Raw genomic sequence first — 20,503 nt, 5'->3', positions numbered from 1 at the left:
ATAGCTGATATTTCTCATTGCTCTCATATGCCAAAGGGACAACTATCCCAAGGCTTTGTGCAAGCAGCACATTTGTTTTAGACTTACTGTCCTGTTTTAAACTTTTGTTATACAGCGGACTGTTTTTTTTGTTGATAGTCCTCCAGAAGTATATGATGCCCACTATGGCTTGTGGAAAGTTGTCATCCCTAATTTCCATCCTAATATTAAAGAAAGGGGATTAACCTTACATATCAGAAAGGATGAAGTGTTGAGAAGAGGATGGGTGCAACTCAGCTGGAGTAGGAGAGAAGCTGAAAAATATGGGCAACAAAGGCATATAAAATCATTTGCTGTAGTGAAAGTGTAGTTCATTAATTTATTCAAGAGGAATAGCGCCTTCCACCAGTTTATGTGGCATCATAAAGGAGCACCTGACAACTTGATATCAAGTTCGGTTTGTTAGGAAAATCAGCTGAGGAATAGATTATGTTGTGGAGGTCTTCATGCACACATGTACCCACGTGGTTAACTGAGAGCTCCCTGTATTACCTTTGCTGTGAGCTGGCACAGGTGAACCTGGGCAGGTGAGACACTTGGTTTGAGTGGTCTGAGATTTATCTGGCTTTGTCTTCTGTGTTCTTTCCTGTAATTAAAATACTTTCTGTACTTCTCTGTTTAAAGAGCTTCACCCAGCAATCTAATATAGATGTCCCAAAACACAAACATCCTTTTTGAAAATCTATTGTATTTAAAAACATAACAGATTGCATTTTTATTTTTAAACATGCTCATAAATTTAGGGAAATCCCCTCTGAGTGTGAAAATTAGTGCAAGCTAAACAGCTAAAATGCATTTAAAAGAAATCTTCACTTAAATATCAAAGGAGCTGGTGGGACAAATCTACATACAGTTATGGAAAACCTTAAAAATTAAACATAAACTATCTCACATTCTGTTAGCCTCTTTGTGTGAGGTAAGAAGTGTCTTTTCCAGCCTAGCTGATTCTGTATAGAGAGCAGTGGAAGATTCAGGGATTAGTATTGGAATCTTGGATGGGTGATATTAGAATCTCATGATTTTAGTAAATATAAAAAATTAGTTACAAAAAAAAGGACAAACTTCTCTCATAAAACTAAATACAAATTATCTAACTGTGAGGTTAAGCTCAACTAGAAACAAATAACTATGTTTTATTTGGGTCTTAGATGCAGAGATTATTTGATTTATAAAGCCATAAGATATGCATAAAGGAATTAACAAGTCTTTCCATGATGTGTAGTAGCATTGTATTTGAGAACTTAAAGATGGTGACATTTCAGAAGCTCAGAAAAGGGCTGAAAGTAAGACCTGAAGAAATATCCAAAGAATTGTGCATAATTGTCTTAACTGAATTTCCCTGAGGGACCTGAAATTATCAAACTGTTCTTTCTACACATCTGCAAGAGATAGTGAGATTGAAAAGCACAGATTTCTCAGGAATAAGTCAGTCCTATTTTGTCTCTTTGAAAACTGCAGCAAGCCTTAAGGGTTAGGAGATATTACTTTAATTTAGTAAACTGCAGTTTGGGTAATTATACATGGCGTTCTTTTAAGCAAGTTAGGGAACTGTGATCTAGATAAGATTAGACTAAAAGTATTATTCAAGTTTTTTTGAGTTAAAAAAGATGTAATATTTAGTTGCAGTCGCTCTTTTCCACAGTGACTGGGGTTGTGGGGGAGGAGTGTAACTCTAAAATTCTGTACTGTGCATAATAGTATTCTATGGTATTGTTGGTAATTTTGGAAATAGAGTAGATGTTAATATTGCTGCTGTCCCAGGCTTAAAATAATCCCAATGACTTGTAGAAATACTAGAAAATAATAGACATTCAGTTTGGTGAGAACAAGCAGAAGCACTAAGTAGGAATAAATAACAGCACAAATGGAGATGGGGAATTCCCTCTAGTGCTGCAGGGAAGAATATGGGCACAGCATATTTACCATGCCATACTGTTACATGTGTGGCCAGTTCCAGATTTTTTGCTTTCTTACACAAGTGTTTTCCTTCCTTTTAGCAGTAGCAGAACTCAAGATGTGCTAAAATGCCTAGCAGACATCTTTTGACAAATATGAAAACACTTCATTCCTCTCTCACCCTTGATGAATTGGAGCCATGACAAACTTTTCCGTTTACTGGATTGATGGTCTGTGGCAAAGGCACAAGGGATAGAAACTGCTGAAACAAGATCCACTTGATCTTGTATTATGTATAAGGATCCAGTAGAATAACCTGGAGGCTCAAGTTGTCTAAACAAAATGTGTCTGGCAATTGATAATTCATTAAATTAACTATTAAAGTCATCAAAAAAAGACTGAACCAAGTTTATTCGGTGTAAAAAATGGGAATAAGGGGGGTTGAAATATATAAAATTGTTGAGAAAGGAGATCAGCATAAACTGATTTAGATATGACAAGAAGCGGGAGGGATTAATTTGCAGCAGAGGCTAGATGTAAAAGGTAAGTAAGAATGGTTATCTCCTGGGGTAGATTCTTTTTTTTTTTGGAGGGTGATTCAGCTTTGACTTCAGCTACTTAAAGGGAGCAGTACCAGCCCTTGTCAGTATTGGTCTGGATGTGAAGATACCTCTGAATCCCACTCCCTTTAAGAAACACCAAAACAGGCCATCTTTAATGCCCTGGCTCTTCTGCTTTCTGTAAAATTCTGCCAACTATGTAAATAAGAATCAGAAAGAAGAGAAGCTGCTTCTCCTGCTTCTACTGAAAGACAAAAACTATGAATTAATTCTGCTGTTAAATAACTGTGTCTGTTTACTTTGCATATTCTGTATATTCCATTTGTTCTACATGCTGAATGGAACCGTGGTTGTGCTGTTCTGGACGGCTGGACCAGTTCCCCCTGTGGTCATTATGTTTCTCCTCTCAGGCTACCAGATGGCTGTTTAGGTGTAATGATGACATCTGTTTGATTCTACTTGGCAGTCTTGAGATTGTAGAACTCTGGAATCACTTGGGTACTTCAAAATTAAATGAAGATAAAATTTTGACTTTTGTCTTCTATAATGCCGTATTGGTGAATAATCGTATGGAATTTGCCATAAATTATAAATTATTGTTGGAAATATTCTCGTTTTTTAATTTCTAACAATTTGGGTTATGTTATTTTCTGTATTTTGTTGTACTGACTCTGTACTGGTTATTTCCTAGGTGTAGCTACAGAAAGATATAAAATTGATCACAGGAACAGAAAACAATCTGGATTTTCTTCTCATGTGCAGACTACAGTGATTGAAGTATTGAATCCTTTCACACCACCTTCCTGTAAGTAGGCTCAGTCATTGGAAACAGAATTTTGTTTGGTTTCTGTGTAATTCAGTACTCTACAAGGAAAATGGCTAATTTAGTATTCTGCTGGAGAAACAATTACAAATATTTATATGCACACATAGGAAAGAACAATGTGAAGGCTTAAAGATTGTTCTTATGTTCCTCCACTGCCTTTTCTGAAATCCAGGTTGAGGAAGGAAAATCATGAGTCACAGACATTATTAGATAGCTTTTGGAAATGGTAACTCTGTATACTGTAGGAGATGAAATAATGAATTTGTATAGAAGACAAGCAAGGAAATAGAATTGCAACATGAAGGGATTATAGGGATATCTGTATTTGTTCTTATCAGCTTCTTTCTGTGTCACTAAGATAACAAGTAGGCATAGTCTCTTCCAGCTAGAAATGCACAATATGAACACTAACAGACAGCATAAACATTGTCCGTGGCTGCCCTTGGCTCTGTGCCTCTTAGGTATTGTCAAGGGACACAGAAATATAGTTCTGAGATGGTCAGAGTGACAGCCTAAGGATATTTGGGTCTAGTAAATATTGAATATTTCTTAAATTGGATTTTATCCCTACTACAAGCTGAGATATAAATCTCTTTATTGTTATGGGAAGGAATGGATATTTTGAGATATTTTGGATTAATGAAGCATTTGGGTTTATAAATTAAGGCCTTCTATTGACGACAGGTATTTGGATTGACATACCAGTTTTCTGGATTCAGAGTTAGAACTTCCACATGCAAAGCAATAACATTTTGGAATTACTGTGATTTATTAATTTTAAAAAATTCTAAACAATGGTGTATTGGCCTATATGATAGACTGACATTTTATATTGTTGAAATGTGTAGATATGTGAATTTTCCTAGATGATAAAAACACATGGTGCTGATTTGGGAATGACATACCTGTATTCCTATGATATACCAAACTTCTTTAGAAGTTTGACTCTGAAAGTCAGATGTTGATATTAACTGGAATATTCAGTGCAAAGGAACTAAAATAGGGATTCAAAATCATGAAATAAAAATTTTTACTGTATTGAGCATTTAACTTGTCATTGTCAAACATGTCAGTGTCATTTTTGCACTTTATTTTCTGTCATATAACATATTTGCATCTACTGAAACAGCTCTTGAATATTCAGTAGTATTGTATTGTTGTTTCGTTTGATTTTTCACTTAAAGTTGACTTTTTTGCAGGGATCTAGGGAATGTAGCTTGCCATCTGTTGCTTAAATCTCTGTACATCTCTTCTGCATTGAATGGATAGCCTTTGTTGCCTGGTTTCATGATTTGGAAATAGGAAATGATGCTGTGAGATAAGGCAGTGCAAGGTTACATTAGTGCTCATTTGTTTATCTGCACTCATTACGTCTGAACCCTCTGTAAAGAGCAGCATTTACAAGGGAAGGGTCTCGCTATGGTGTTTCTGAAACTTCTGTGGAAAAGAAAGGCCGAGCAGAGGAGAGAGGGAGTTGCAAACTGTCTGGTTATAGGGTAAGCTTAAATTGTAGTGGATGAGGGAATAAAAAATTGCAGCTATCTCTCTTATGGGAGAAACTTCTGTCAGAGCTCAACACTTTCTCACATGCTAAAAACATTCACCTGTAAGTTGTAGATATGTCAGAAACAAGGTATCATAAGGTTTCTCATACTTTGTGGAAATTTGTGCTTCTAAGGGACACCATGAGCAGTTTGTAAACCTTTTCAGCTTGGGTATTCAAAATCAGAGGAATGCCAACATATCCGTAAACATGGGGAAATGCAGTTGAAAGAACTGAAATGCCTGGGTGTAGTCAAATGAATGAAATGTTCCCCTCGTGTTCTCAGATTTCTGTTTGGTGTTTTAGGTATGTTTGTATTATTTCAATGTGCTTTTAATGGCAGAGTTGTTTCTCAGTGCTAAGCATTTGTGTATAAAATAATTGAAGTTCATACAATAAACCATAGTTCAACTTACTTGAACATGTAAATTGGCTCATTTATGAGTCACTCTTGCATGACTAGTACAACAGCATTCCACATGATAATTTAGGAAGTGTACCGTAATTGGCATATAATAATATTGAAATAGTTTGCCCAATGCATTGTATTTCTTGGACAAAAACTGATCAATTTTAATTTTTTGAATTCTATACTGCTTTCTCATGGAAGTGAAAGTATATTTATTAAAAGAGCAGTGACTGTGAAGCCTAGTATGGTAAAATTTGATAATTTCTTTTGTCAAAGAAGCAAATCATGAGATTAACTTGAGAGTAATTGTTAAATTTAAAGTGCAAGGTAGTGGGAACACAAAAAAGCTTTATGATGAGTTTTTGTCAATCTGTATAATTTTTCAGTTAAGCAGTCATAAATCAAGGAATATTGTATTTTTTGAGGCTCATTAAAGAGACATTATACATTAGAATAGTGAGGCAGTCAGCATAATGAAATGATGAATGCCTATAACTATCTGTATGTAAATGATGTGAGACAGATTTGCTGGTGCTACAGAGGAGAATAGCAATCTATTAGACAGATCCCTGTAGGTGCTACTTCTGGATACAACTGACAGATGTTAAATGTAAACCTCTTCAACAGCAAGCACTTATTAGCACTCAGTGGGGAAAAAATGGCAATATAGAATAAGACAAATAGCAGATAATGCTATTTAAATAACTTTGTTCTTATGAAGCTTTATTGCCACTATGTTATAGTCTGGAAGGCTGGGGTTTTGTTTGGTTTTTATTGAGAAAGCCTAGGTAGGTAAGAGAACACTTTCGAATTTAGAAATTTGTAATTTGAAACACTTAAGAAAATTCACTCAGTATTATAACTTGATGGAACATCTATGTATGTGCCTTTTCATCAGCATGCTTATTTTGAAATGTTATTTGGTAAATATTTGTTGGATCATTATGTGCTAAATGTCAATACTGCGTGTGTTTTCTGACTCATCAGATTAGTTTTAATTGTTGTTTCCTTTTTCTGCTCTCATGATAAAATAGAAAACTCTAGTCTTTCAGATTTGTCATTTTAAAGGAAAAAGACCAGAAGCAGTTAATGAAACATGGTTAGCAATAGCAAATACTTTTAGGACATCTTATGATTTCATTTCCAGGCTATTTGTCTCAGTCCTAGCCTGAAATGCTACTCCTGGAAGTATAAAATATTAATCTGTGTGAGATTCACAATAATACAACTCTTCACCAGAGATCAGCATTAAAGTAGTTCAGGAAACTATCAAAACCACTTGATTTATTTCTAATCCTGCTTTGCAATAGATTAGGTTAGGGATTTATATTTCTTTAAAGTATGAATCTAGCCACATGAATTGATTTTTCAAATTGTCAAAGCTTACTCCAAAGCCTTTTTATTTTTTGAGATAGCCTGTCCTTAATGAATTTTTTTTCTAGCTGCCAGCCAAGCTGCTGCTTGAAAGGGTAGAGATTAAGCCAACACTAAGTGTGATGCAATGTCTACATGTTTAGATGGCCTTATGTCTTTTAGTATTATGAAATCTGACACTGTGCTTTTTCCTTGTTATCTTTTGTCAGCTGTTTAACGCTACCTTGTGTTGCTTGCACTAAATCTTTTTGGAATTTAGTGTTTCACTGCACCACTGCAGATTTGTAATCCCCTTTCATGGTGTTAAATTATCGGCCACATATGCACTGTGTCTAACTCAGTGGATGTATTTATTGTTCCCAGGCTACTGTGCTTGCTAATTTGTTCCTTTATTGCTTTGCCTTGAATTAGGGAATAATATCCCTCTCTTTTCTGAGTTCTTAAAGGAATAGCTAAAGTTTATTCCCTTGTACTTTTTGTTCTTAGTTCTCACTGTCACAAATTAAATCTAGATTACTTTCTTCATGTAGATAAGTATTGGTGTATGTTCACATCAAACAGCTCAGTTTCAAGAATGTCAAATGTGAATATCATCTCAGTGGGGAAAGGAGAGTAAATATGTTTTATGAGGGAATTTAAGCAATGATCCATGACTGCAACAGACTTCTCATCTAGCCAGAATTTGGAAGTAAGGAGGAGTTCATAAGTCTAGGAAATGTATTATGATCCTAGTAACCTATGTTCATTAATTGATGAGGGGCTTAAAACTATCACTGAATTTTATCTCCTTCTCTTTGCAACACAGTAGAGTTACAAACATTTATATTAGAAAGAAGACCTTTCTATGCATTTCCTGGTTTAAGCTTTGCTCCTTTTTCTTTGCTTCTTCTGTTCTCAGCTGTGTAATAATCCCTCTTATGTCAGATGCCACAAGCATTTTCAAAACTGTCTTTACAATCTTGTTGAGCCAATCTCTGAAACATTTTGAAAATGGTGAAAGCATCTAACGTTTACCTTCGCATGGCAGATAGCAAAACTGGACTGTGTGCTAGATCTTAAAAAAAAAATGCAAACAAAAAGATGACAATATGTGTTCTATAGAAATCTCCTAAAATTATATCTGTTTGAACATTTTATACATGAAAATAGAAGAACCGAACCAGCCTTTTTTAGTTCAACTCTTTAGAGCTTCCATGTTGTCAAGCAAAGTAACTGAGATCGGAGATTACTGCATCTGAAATTAAATTCTGTCTCCTTCTGAGTTTAGTTCTATATGATCCAGTATGTTTCTATATGATGGGTGTAAATCACTAGCAATGAGTCTTTTATGATGTTTCTGATAACTGCACTTATTTGATGAGTCAAGGCTTACAAGTTATTCACTAGTTTTAAGAATACACATAACATGCATGTATGATTGTAGACTTTAGATAAATGTAGTCCCTAAATATATGCAAAGTATACACGATGCATGTAGACTTGTAAATATAGACTAAATATGCAATGTGTAAACTAATTTTTAATACATTTTTCCTTTTAGGAAAACAACTACAGGTTAATAATGTACTGCATAATGTAATTGTTTCCAGTAGTTTGAAAAAATTGCTTTGAAATCGCTCACCAAATTTTTTTAACAAATAAGAAACATACTGAAATGTAAGTTTTTCATGGTCTCATTACTTCTGTTTAGACTAAAATAAATAACAAATTTAGTACAATGATGTCTATGTAAACTGCTGAAGAATGATGCATTTTTCATTACATACTATGTCAAATCACCAAAGAAAATCCATATCACTGAAAACTAATTTGAAAATACATGTATATGTTATGTTGGGAGTTTTATTGCACTGTAATTGCATTTTAAAATCAATTTACTTCTCTTTTACTTCCCTGCCTCTACTTCAATTTGCTTCTAGTACTTCTACTAGAGTACTTGAATAATTTTTGACTAAGCTTAACATTAGGTATCACTTGCATTATTTCTTTATAATCAGTTAAATCTGAGTTGCAATCTACAAATAGAAGTATAATTTTAAATCTAATGCATTAGTCAGTTGTATTTATCTGACTTTATGACTTTACTAATTGCAAAAAGATTGAAATCACTTGCATGTTGTTTCTCTTTTACTCAAAGAAATCCCTTTGCAGGGTGTAATAAAGAAGTGCTATGATGCTTGTCCAGCTATTTCAGCTTTTTCTTTTTTAGAACTGAATAATATGTTTAAATGATATTGAATGACAGTTGTATGAGCTGAGTTCTGCTATGTAAGCATGCCAGGGGAGTACAAAATTAAAATATAAACCTGTCATATAAGAATATTTCATTAGTACCTATTTCAAGTAATCAAACAGTTACATTTGTGATGAATTCTAGTGGCAGTATTTAAAACAAGTAATATTTTGGGTTAACTGAACATCTGTGAACGAGATGCTTGTGGATTTGTGAAACAGAAGTCAAAAGAATCTTAATAAGCCCATTCCTTGAGGCTTGGTCTCTCCAGCTTTTACAAAAATATTTAGAATTTCACTTGTGAGAGAGCTTTCTGACTGGACCAAAAAGTCATTCTTCACAACTGGTGTCAAAATAAAGAATGTTAGTGTTCATCTGGGAAAAGGAAAGCATATGTTTAGGCAACCTCTTACATCAGGTAACTTTTTTTAAATTTGTTTCTATTATATATTGCTAAATTCCACAAATACAGGAAGCAGAAATCTATGTATGGATAAGCTCACACATAATGTCTTTGGGGGTTTAAAATCGAGTTTTTTGGGTTAAAGTGAAAAAACCCACAAATCCATATTCAACAAAAGATCCCAGTCATGCCAATCTATCCAGGTGAAGGGAGGCCTAAAATTTACACATCAGAACCACAGAATATTCTGAGTTGGGAGGAACCCTCAAGGATCATCTAGTCCAACTATAAGTGAATGGCCCATACAGGAATCGAAGCCGCAGCCTTGGCATTATCAGCACCATGCTCTAGTTTTCCTTGAATAGAAAACTGAAAGCTATTCCTGTTCTTCGGTCCTTCCAGGATAAAAGCATGGTCTCATGGTAACAATGGAAGGAGACTCAGTGATTGGTTGCTTCACTGATGCTTTTAAAATTTGACAGCCCAGCAGCAGGAGCCACTGTATGTTACCATTGCCTCACATTTGTCATTCTGTACTTTGTCTTTTTAACAGTGAGGACCCAGTTTTAGAACTTCATTGCCAAGAGATGACAGTTAAGGCAATGCTATGGAAAAATATGCATATAGAAATGAGTGACAGTTTTATCTTAAGACTTTTCAAGATTTCAGGAATAGAGTGTATATATAAACAGTCTTAAAGGAGTCTTTTGTTTTTCTCTTTTCAGATGTGGAAGAATTTTTAGCATAACAATTAAGTAGAGGGACATAAAGATTTATGAGTAGTAGTGAAAATGGTGTGGACTAAGCAACTGGATTGCACATATTCTAGGTTTCCTCTTTAGCCATTGTAAAATGTTGACATTCGTAACTGAGACTGAAGGTGAAGAATTGTGGGGAAGAGAAGAACTAAAATTGTAACTAAATGGAAGAAAACAGTAGCAAAGAATAAACAATGGGGGAGAGTGTGACTTTGGACACCAGCAAAGAGGATGAGATGAAAGGGTGCTCGAAACAGAGAAAGATAATGAGAACTTTCTTTCCCATCTTCATTTTAGACACTGCCATAACCTGAGGCAAACTGTTTGACATTGCAAAGCAGAAGCAATTATCTGTTTTACTGAAGCGATTTTCACCTGAAAGGAATGGAAATTAGGAAATGAAAAGATGAAAAAACTGGTGTAGGAGTGCTGTACTAGCAAATGTGTATTTAATATCTAGTAAATCCAGATGGGATGCATCATTTGGTAGTAGCAAAGCAAACATAAACATATAGTTCTCTAAAAATGTCTTCAAATATAATTAAATATATAGATGTCTGTATTTTGCATCCTTTTATATCTTTATACACATCCATTTTCATAGTTTTGTGTGCACACCTCATTAGTAACTGAGTTTTATTACCTACCTTCCTTTTCTGGTGAACTTTAATCAAGTTTTTCACTTCATGATTGCATTTTATCATTATATTTGAGTGATAAACCTGCACTAGGTTTCCTTCATTCTTTTTCCATTGCAATTGAAGTGCTTGCACAGTAGCCCACAATATTTTGCATTTTCCCTCAGCTGCACCACACCAAGCTATGTTTAATAAATACATAGTGTTTTAGTTTTTTGAAATTAATTTGAGAGGTAGACAAAATGGAAAGAAAAGATAGATTAAAAAAATATGACATTTTAATTTCTGAAAGGAATATTTTTTTTTTTCTACCTGTTGCAATGTGAAAGCGATTGCATAACCTCTCTAAGGAAAAGCAGTTTTAGATTCACAAGAGTCTGGAGTAGTGGTTTACCTGATCTTGCTGATGTGCATTTCATTTTTAGTAGATATATTTCTATAGTATTTGACTGAAGAAAACAGGCTTCTCTTGTATTCTAAGAGGATTTGGTTCTATATTTAACCAACAGCACCTTTTCCCGATTTTCCTATTAATCTGTCTTTGTCTCCACCCAAGTTTTCTTGCTTTTTACTCTCTGATTCCCTCCCTGACCCTGCTTCTGGGGGTGAGTGAGGGCTCTGTGGTGCTTGATTGCTGTCTGGGGTTAAACCATGACAGGAGGGAAAGCCAGATAAAAGGACTAAAATTTTCATAACTTAAGAGGGAATGTATTCTTTGGCTGAATTGGAAACATATTGTGTAAAAGGTACAAGACCATAATAAGCAATAACTTGAAGTTTATGGAATAAACAAACATACAGAAGCTGTTAAGACAATGGGATTTTACAGATGTCAACCTGGATAAGGTGTTTTCTTTAGTGTGCTCTATATTTTTGTGTGTCTATGTAGATTTAAAATTAACTTCTCTGTGTTGAGATTTGTTTTGTGACTAGGAAATAACAAAATCATGCAAGAAAATAGTGAAATGGGGAGTTAGATTACTGTTATCATAACAACACCAAGAATAATTTCACCACATAAGCATCTGCATTTGTGTTGATTTCTAGAAGATAAAAAATTTCGAAGTTAATTATGCAAAATCTCACATTAAGTAAAAACATCTTGGTTGCTTTTTCTACATAAATGCTTGTCATCTTCATTAAACTTAGCTTCAGTTCCACAAACATGTAGAGATGTGGAGACTATGAATATTTTTATTATGTTTTGGATCATAGCTGTTTTTATAAGCTGTTTTGATGACTCTGACACTTTCCATCTTTTCAAGCAATTTTTTCTGTTTATAACAGCAAGATGGAAGCTGTCATCTTATGTTACTGCTAAGATTTTTAAATAAAGGACCTAAGCAACTAATAAAGGACCTAAGACATACATAGTCCTGTATATCTCTCTAGAAGGATAATTATCTTACTCACATTACTTTCTGGTGACCTGAGTAAGGATGAGCACATGCACACACATACATGTGTACACACCCTGAGATATGATAGTGTGGATATGAAGACATGTGCGTGTAGATATCATTTATGTTTTTAATTGAGAAGAGAAAGAACTCATAAATGCAAAATTCACGTTACATCTCCAGCTAATAATGAGACTACTGGTGGAATAATGTTTTTATTGTATTAGTTTGGTATTTTTTTTTAATTTTCTGACTTTTTTTGACCAAATCTAATTAAAATGTAATTTCAATTTCATTAGGACCTGTTAAGTAGAAAATCAAACTGCTTTATAGGTACCTGATTGCATAACATTTTCTTAGAATTGAGTAGGAATGTTCTCTTGAACAGCAATCCAATAACAGAGCTGTACAGCATATATCACACACCAGCTCATTAGGGGAGATACTAATGCAACTACTCACTCCATTTGCCTTAGCACACCCATAAAAACGTTATAAGTTCTGTAGCTCTACAATGATCTGTTTCAAGATTCCTATCTACCTCACTTTCATTGTTTTCCCTTGAGCAGAACACTTGGAAAAACTGATCTTTAAGTCCCTGCCAAAATTTACCATTTATAGGCAGCGGTTTCTTAGTTATTTTTTTCTGCTCCGTTTGTCTTGCACTTTGAATTTTTGGTGTTTTCCATAGTTTTGAAGGATTTGGTCCAAAGCTATTCTTCTTTAGAAATAGAAAATATTAAATTGTTAAAATGCCTCCAAATGCTACATATTTTAAATTGTAACAGAAAATGTCAAACAAATGCAGAATCTTTGAACAGTTACCAAATTTATCTAAATATATAAAAATTCACTGCAGTTGCACTGCAGAATTCTTTGGCTAGTGATGCCCTACCAGAATGTAGCTTTCTTTTCTGCTTGATGACTGTGTGGGCAGGAGAATGGACAAAATTAATTACTAAGATTCCCTCTAGGCCTATTTTCTATGGTTCATTTTTCATGTTCTTTTCAGACAATAATATAACTGTTAAGTTTTAGATTTTTGCAACTGAGTGGTACTTCCTGATTGTAAAAATGGTTTAATTTAATATAGATGGATCAAGCATTTGCATTTTATTAGGGAATAAATGCTGTTGCAATGAAATTTACTTTATATTATATATATTATTACACAGAATATATGAATCAAATCAAAAATAACAGGAATTTCAAGGTCCTGTTAGACCTCTTAGAAACAGGAGTTTTTGTCTTACTGGTTTGGAAATCTTATAACCTGAGTTGTAATGGTATTAAAATGTTTATATGGGGGGAAGCATGTACTAAGATCCTACCGGCAGTGATTAATTCGATGCTTTAACATTGTGTTCAAACACTACTTACTCAAGTATTTTCAAAAATTTCTTTTGTTTTGAGATTTAATTGGGGGCTTTTTTTAATAATAACAAGTGATAGCTGTTCATTTGTTGGCATTAATTATTAATCTGGTAATATAGATACAACTTTTGAAAGTAGGAGGTTGGAAGAGCTATATATAATTTTAACTTCCATGTAATGAGTTTCTACTCCTTTAGCATAAGTAAAAGATATCACATTTTTCTTCCTCATATTTTGTCAAAATAAGTCAAACACAGCCTTGCCCACACTCAGAACTGTACTGAATGTTAACAGAACAAATCTGAAAACCCAGTTTTCTAATGTAAAAATTCTAAAGTGTAGTCAAATAACACATAGATTTTATAATGTATTTTCCTGACATCTTAAGGATTCAGATTCATTGAAAATCCCACAGTGTGTGTGGAATCAGAGTTTTACAAATTAATCACCAGGCAGGACATTTTGGTATACAAGACCAAGAGTGTGATAATAGTAATTGTTGGCCTATTGGTTTTTGTCTGCTTGCAGATCATAAAACTAAAATCAAATTGTATTTACCAGATTTACCTTTTTTTTAATGAACTGAAATTTCTGGTTTGTTTTCTTTTTGGAGCTCTTCAAATACTTCCTCTCTATTTTCTTCCTAAACTTAAATTTTCTTTGAACAAACAGTTTAAATTAAAAATTAAAAAAAAACTGGATATCTTCATTTAAATGCTGCAAATGATTGCTAAAAATAAGATTTCAGATACTTTGAGATACTAAATTACAAATGTTAGCAAAATTTCATAAAATAAAATTTTTCATTATTATTTTGTAAAGCTAACCTTGAAGACACGAAGGACTGCAGTATATTATATTTTTTAAACTGGCAGGGTTAAACCAGGGAGTCTACTCTTTGAAGAGAATTGGAAGTGCCTCAAGAATTAAGCAGGAAAAACGAAAAAAAAAAATAAATGCTTGGTATAGACCCATAAGTATCCTTTTCAGAAACTTTCCTTGCAAGTACCTATATTGAAAGATTTGAATTTTCATATTTTTCCAAGCAACATGCATTAAAATATTTGTTTGGGACACAAGTCATAGCAGTCGTGATCCACATCAGTTTGGTAGAACAGACAGTGGCTGGAAGAGGCAGTAGTTAATGTCAGTCCTATCTACTAGTTTATTTTAAGGAGCCCAGATATTTCTAATTTCAAAATTAGGAACATCAGGATAGTTTTGAATCTGTATGTTGATGGTTAACTACCACCTGCAGGAGAAGTTTTTAACAGTGTTAGATTTTTATAGACTTTCCTATAACTGATCCTTTATTTATGATGATGTGGTACTCACAAGTCAGATTCTGTGGCCTATCCGTGATGATTCTCAATACAGCTAACACAGGAAAACAAAATAAAGTGCATTACCCTCCCAAAGAAATTCAACAGACCTCCTTAAACCCTGCCCATCTTCTAAAGGGAGCTTCTGTTGCCTGATTACTCAGACTCCATTTTCTAGTTTAAATATATTCAATGTCTCCTTGTGTGAATAAGATCAGGTAGCTCTCTCTTTAGGGAACTTCTTCCAGCACAATGGAGTCTTGTGATCTTCTCTGTGTGCCTGAGGAGGAAATGAAGGTTTAATGACAAGCAATTCCATCTTCAGGCTGTTCTTTATTATCTGTCACTTTCTTGTCACTTCATATTAAATGATGACAGTTTAGGTGCAGTGCTGTTACTCTATTTTTGAACGAGTTTCTCAGAGAGTATGTTTGATATTTGAATAATCAAAGAAAAGTTCTCCAGCACCTTTTTTCTTAGAGTTTCTGTGACTTTCATGTGAGGTGACCCAGTCTTCGATACTATGTTCGATCAAAAAAACATCATTCTTTTGAACTTTTGAGATGAAAAAAAGAGAGTTTTTTTCTTTTTATGTATTTATCTAGTGTCTTAAGTAAACATTGGTTATGCTTCTTTACAAGCTGATAGTCAGAGTAGAGAAATAAAATGTAAGATGTTCATAACTTTTTATCTACACTGTTTGGGGTTAATTAAATGAGAGGCAAAAGAGCAGAATTTTAGTATCTTAAACCAGTCTTTTTATTCTGTGTATGCCATTTTAATCATGCAAAGCACATTATAATTGCATATGATTTGTAGGTGCATAGGCAGTTTGTATAATTGGATGTCTGCCTGTTTTCCACAGGCAGGATGAGAAATATGATTTTAAAGTCTAGACACTGCTGCTTAAAAAGCAGACCCATAGTTGACCTCTCTGGGTGTAAGTAATTAGGAAATTAGCTGCTAAGGGATCTTTCAGATATGCTGGCTTGTCTACATGCATCTTCACTTTGCCTCACTTGCTTGATCGGGGGAGTTGACCTCTCATCTGGTCTCTAAAGAAATTGTGTCTAGGTTTCTTATTTTTTCCTTAGAACAGCGAGTTTTAGTATAAATACAGTTTTTCATGTGTTTTTTTTGTATTTCCTACCACGAAGAATCTGTAAACTTAAAATATAACTAAGTATAAGCTAATATAACCTAACACCACATCACGCAGGTATTCAGTGAGTAGTACATGTGGCTAGGAAGTGAAACAGATTTTACTCCACTTGGAATGAACTTGGAAAAACAACTCTTGTAATGTGGAGCCTCAAGGAGTGCACAGCAGCATTCCCGTGGTTGACCATCAAACTCCAGTGCATCTTTTGCAGGCAGAAGGAATTTTGCTGGCAGTTTGCACGTTCTGGTGATGCACGTGCTGCCAGCACTGATTGTCTTTCTGAATGTGGCAGCTTCCAGTGTTGGTTATACAGTGACCAAGATTTATGAGGTCTTGGTAGTAGCCACCTCCACTGCCCATGGAGCTGCAGGGCTTTCCTACTTGTTCTCAGGAAGAAGGTGCACTCTCCCTGATGCTTAGATTTTATATTTCATGGTTCAGCACGTGGCGGTTATTCTTCGCCTGGAAGATTCAGACTGCAATTCAGTCCCTTCTTTGTTAGTCCAAGAATGTGTTTCTAATGTACTGTTAGTTAGCCCAGGGAGCTATATCCAGAAAATAAATGGAATAATTTCAGGAAATTAAATTCAAGAAAGTTTAAAGGTAGCTGAGATGTCTCAATAATACTTTTGAAGTATATGTGTGTATATATATATATATATATAAATATATAAATGTTTTTAGTTACCCAAAATGATTATAAATTAGAAGAATTAACAATACATTTTTATTGTAGTGCCATGAAAATTGTTCAGAGATAATACTCAGCAAAGCTTAATAAATGCTATTTGAAACAGAAAATATTATAGATGCACTAAATGATTGTATTCTGTTCTTGGGTAGAATAACAATACTTCATGGAGAACATTGCAGGATATTAGACCAAAAGTTAGTTGCTAAGAATACATAAATATTTATATATATATGTGTAGGTGTATGTATATATACACATGCGTAGGTATCTGTAATTAGTATTTTGTATTTAATATTTCCAATAAAAATTACTTTTCTGGTGCACTGAAATGTCTAAATAGTAATCCAAAAGCATCAAGGAGAGACTCATAAGTGCCCCTCAAAGATGTGAAACATGAAAATGAAGATCCTGAGTCAGTTGACACATTAATACATCTATAAATAATGTATGTATACTGGATTATATAGCTGGAGTATTGCAAATAGAATTTATATTTAAAAAAAAAAACAAACTACATGATTACATGCAAAGAATACCTAAAATTTGTGTAATTATCCAGATTTTTACCTGTAATAATTAAAATTCAGTAAAGAATTTATTTTGCTTTTTTTCCTTTTTTTACCAGAGCTACGTGTTTTTTGTAATGATTGATGAAGTTCTGGTTAAAAAGTAATTTTTTAAGATAGAAAATTCCTGATGCTCCAAGGATAAACTGTAAATAATAATAATGAGGTAATCCAAATCTTAGCCAGCTAATAACCTGTTGGCATAAATTCTTTAAAAATAAATTATCCACTAATCTATTGTAAGGATCAGTGGATATTTATGTTTGGTCTTCATTTCCTGAATTTTGGTGTTACTCAGAGTATTTTAATAGTGTATTTTTAGTTGTACTGAATAAAGTTAAATCAGCATATCTCTTTATGTCATTTTACGTTTCTCAGCATTTTTAATTGCTTTCCTGACTTTACACATTTCAGATTATTTTGCGTGTGATATTAAAATTGTGGGGTTTATGCTGAAATAATCAATGACAAGTATTAATTTTCTAAGTATAATTCATCATATCAGGCTTCTAAATCACTCCTATAATGTTCAAAGTCTTACTATGCCTCTCTTGTCTTTAAAAACTTGCTCAAATATATAGGAAGCACATTTGAATTTAAAAGTGGATTGGCTAAAAAATTAATTCCCAAATCTATTTCAACCTATCTAGGTAATTGAATTTTCTCATAAAAATTAATTTAAATTTAATACATGAGTCGGGTGTTATTTGTGGTTCTGTTATTTTGGCTTTTCATAATCTCTTTATCACAGTGGCTCAAGAATTTAGGTGCTTCAGAGACTGCTTAAAATTCTAATCTTGCTGCAGTCCTTTCAGACATTTGTCAAAGTCAAAATTCCATCAAAGCCAAGGTGATTTGTCGTGTCTGTATGCTTAATAAATACCATATGAAAATGAAGTAACTGATGTCATTAGAAGTTGTGCTTGATTACCTGGTGCTGATGACCATCCTCAGTTTGCAGCTGAGTGGGAAAGCAGCCATCAACAGGAAAGAAAGGGCTAACCTGAGCTCATCAGTTTTGAGTTATAACAAAAAGGTCAAATGAATCTGTTTTTATAACCCTTCAAAAAGTATGTAACCCCAGAAATTTAAGCCTAATTTTTAAGGAAGTGAGGTTTAACAAATGCTCTTTCCATTCCATCTAATAATTTTTGACCATTTTCAAAAATCTGTCGTAATGAAATAGATTTCTGAAATCTATTGTTATGTTACTTTAGGTTTCAGAAAGTTAATGGCTGAATAGAAGGGTTGGCCAGACATCTGAATCTGACATTCATACAACCTACAGTCCAGTTTTACTTCAGACCAGCTTGAGCTGAATGCCTGGTAGCATTTGGAATGTGTTTAGTGCTTTTCTGCAGCACACTTTCTAGTTTAATTTCATCCTAAAGGATTTGAATGCGCCAAGACATTTCTGTCAAGGAAAGAAAAGTGTAAGAATTAACTATGATAGGGAGACAAACCTCATAATTCCACTCCAAATCAAAATAAAATGCCGGTGTGGATGCATGTTAAATGTTTTAGATTATTGTGAGGCAATTTACGTGTGTGTATGGGATACTGAAGGCCTGGGGTATAGTGAGATGTGAGTCATAAGCAGTAAAAACAGATTCAGAGGTAGGGAAAAGGTACAGACTACTTTGTGCACAACCTGAAGGAAAGGACAGAGTACTAAGTGGCAGGGAAAGGGTGAGTGGAACACAGGAATGCATAGAGTAAGCTGTTCATAGGGCAGTCTCCCAACCCATTTTCAGTATCTTTGGCCATGTCAGTCATGCTTACCTCCTGCTATCCTGGGTGCTTCCCTCCTGCTATCCTTTTATATGTATTCCTTCTGTCTGTCAGCGTTTCATCTGTTACAGTCAGAGAGATGCCCCAATCTTCTTATTGCCATGAAGAAGATTAAACTTGAATATGGCCTTTCTTTCTAGTTACTGTGAACACTCTGTGGCAACTGCGCAGTACAGAAGCAGTAATTGCAGAAGTTCTTTCCTGGTTTAAATTACAGAGAGTGTTTGAAAAACTTGCACATTTTATTTTGGAAAATACTGGTGAAATTGAACTGTAGGCATTGTATTGATTTCGCCTCTAACATGCAGTAAATTATAGTTGTTCTAGTTAACATTCTGTAAGAAAGAAAGGAAAAGTATGCTTTTTAAAAATTAATAGGTGTTTTATGATGTTAATTACTTGTGTGTGTTCAAATTCTACTAATATTTAAGAGAATTGTATATACCTTCAGGCATTCCAAGGCAATGTCAAACCATCGTTAGAAAAGCATTAGAAAAGTAGCAAATCTGTTATATTTTCCTATAAGTACGAAAATTGTCATACAATCATCAAATGATTTCTAAATATTTTGACCTGTCTGTCCTGCTTTTATTAACTCTAAATGTGGGAATGTGTGGTGCCCTATTTATGCAGATTCCCAGCTATGTTTTTTTGAAATAGAGGTACAAATGAGTACGTGTACTATCAGTTTTTGCATAAGAAATAATTTCTAATATATCTTTTAAATTTGTCACATAAAGCCTGTGACTTTCCAGACCTGTAAATTTCTTGTCATTGGTGATTGAGTCATTAGTGGAGGCATAACTTTGCTGTTTTGTTGGTGGCAGTGACAATTGGTACTGAGTAAAGGAACAGGTTTTAGTACACATGAATACTAGACAAATGTTTTGGTTTTGACCCAATACTTAATTATTGTCAAGATCCAACAATACAGTCATGATCTTTTGCGAACTTGGTGACTTGTAGAACTCATTCTATCGTGTTACATCACAAGGTGTCTTTTTAAACGGATATGATTCGCTTTCTTTCTTTCTTTCCCAAAAGAGTTGTGAGTACTTTTTGAAACACATTCAACACATTTTCCTGTTCATTTATTCATGCAAGTATGTTTCCATGGAGACAGTGCTGATTTCTGCTGCAGTTCTAGACAGTCATTTATCTGTAGATCAACAAGACAAATCAACTTTTCTGCATGTTGTGACAGTCCTAAGGCGATTAGTTCTCAGGCTATATCTAAAGTTTTTTTCCATGTTTGCATTTTCACATCCAGGCGTAGCTGCTTCTCCTTGAAGAAAAGCACAAAATCACTTGCATCTTAAGGATTTAGATGCATGACTTGGGTGCAGTTACACACAGATTAATGTTAAGGAATGTTGGAGTAATTCTGGTGGATGATCCTGATCCCATGTTGACACAGAGACCTGAGGGTGTACCATTTTCTTTCCCTTTCTTGATCTTTCCCTGACATCACAGTGAAAACAAACCTTCTGCATTCCCAGCAGATGCCGTACTTTG

At 34.1% G+C, this 20,503-nt stretch overlaps 1 protein-coding gene across 14 annotated transcripts in view; it reads left to right on the top strand.

Moving 5' to 3' along the window:
• The window catches only part of TENM3 (teneurin transmembrane protein 3), a 1,293,822-nt gene that overhangs the window by 46,817 nt on the left and 1,226,502 nt on the right, over nucleotides 1-20,503 (top strand). For all 14 annotated transcript variants that reach the window (XM_063156143.1, XM_063156142.1, XM_063156144.1 and 11 more), the window contains exon 2: nucleotides 3,187-3,300. The gene's annotated coding sequence lies outside the window, so the exon portion shown is untranslated. The remainder of the gene's footprint in view (nucleotides 1-3,186; nucleotides 3,301-20,503) is intronic.

Source organism: Melospiza melodia, chromosome 5 (assembly GCF_035770615.1).
Source record: "Melospiza melodia melodia isolate bMelMel2 chromosome 5, bMelMel2.pri, whole genome shotgun sequence".
NCBI classification, from domain to species: Eukaryota; Metazoa; Chordata; class Aves; order Passeriformes; family Passerellidae; genus Melospiza; species Melospiza melodia.
The sequence above is the reverse complement of the archived record's forward strand: the minus strand, read 5'-3'. Positions and strand labels throughout refer to the sequence as shown.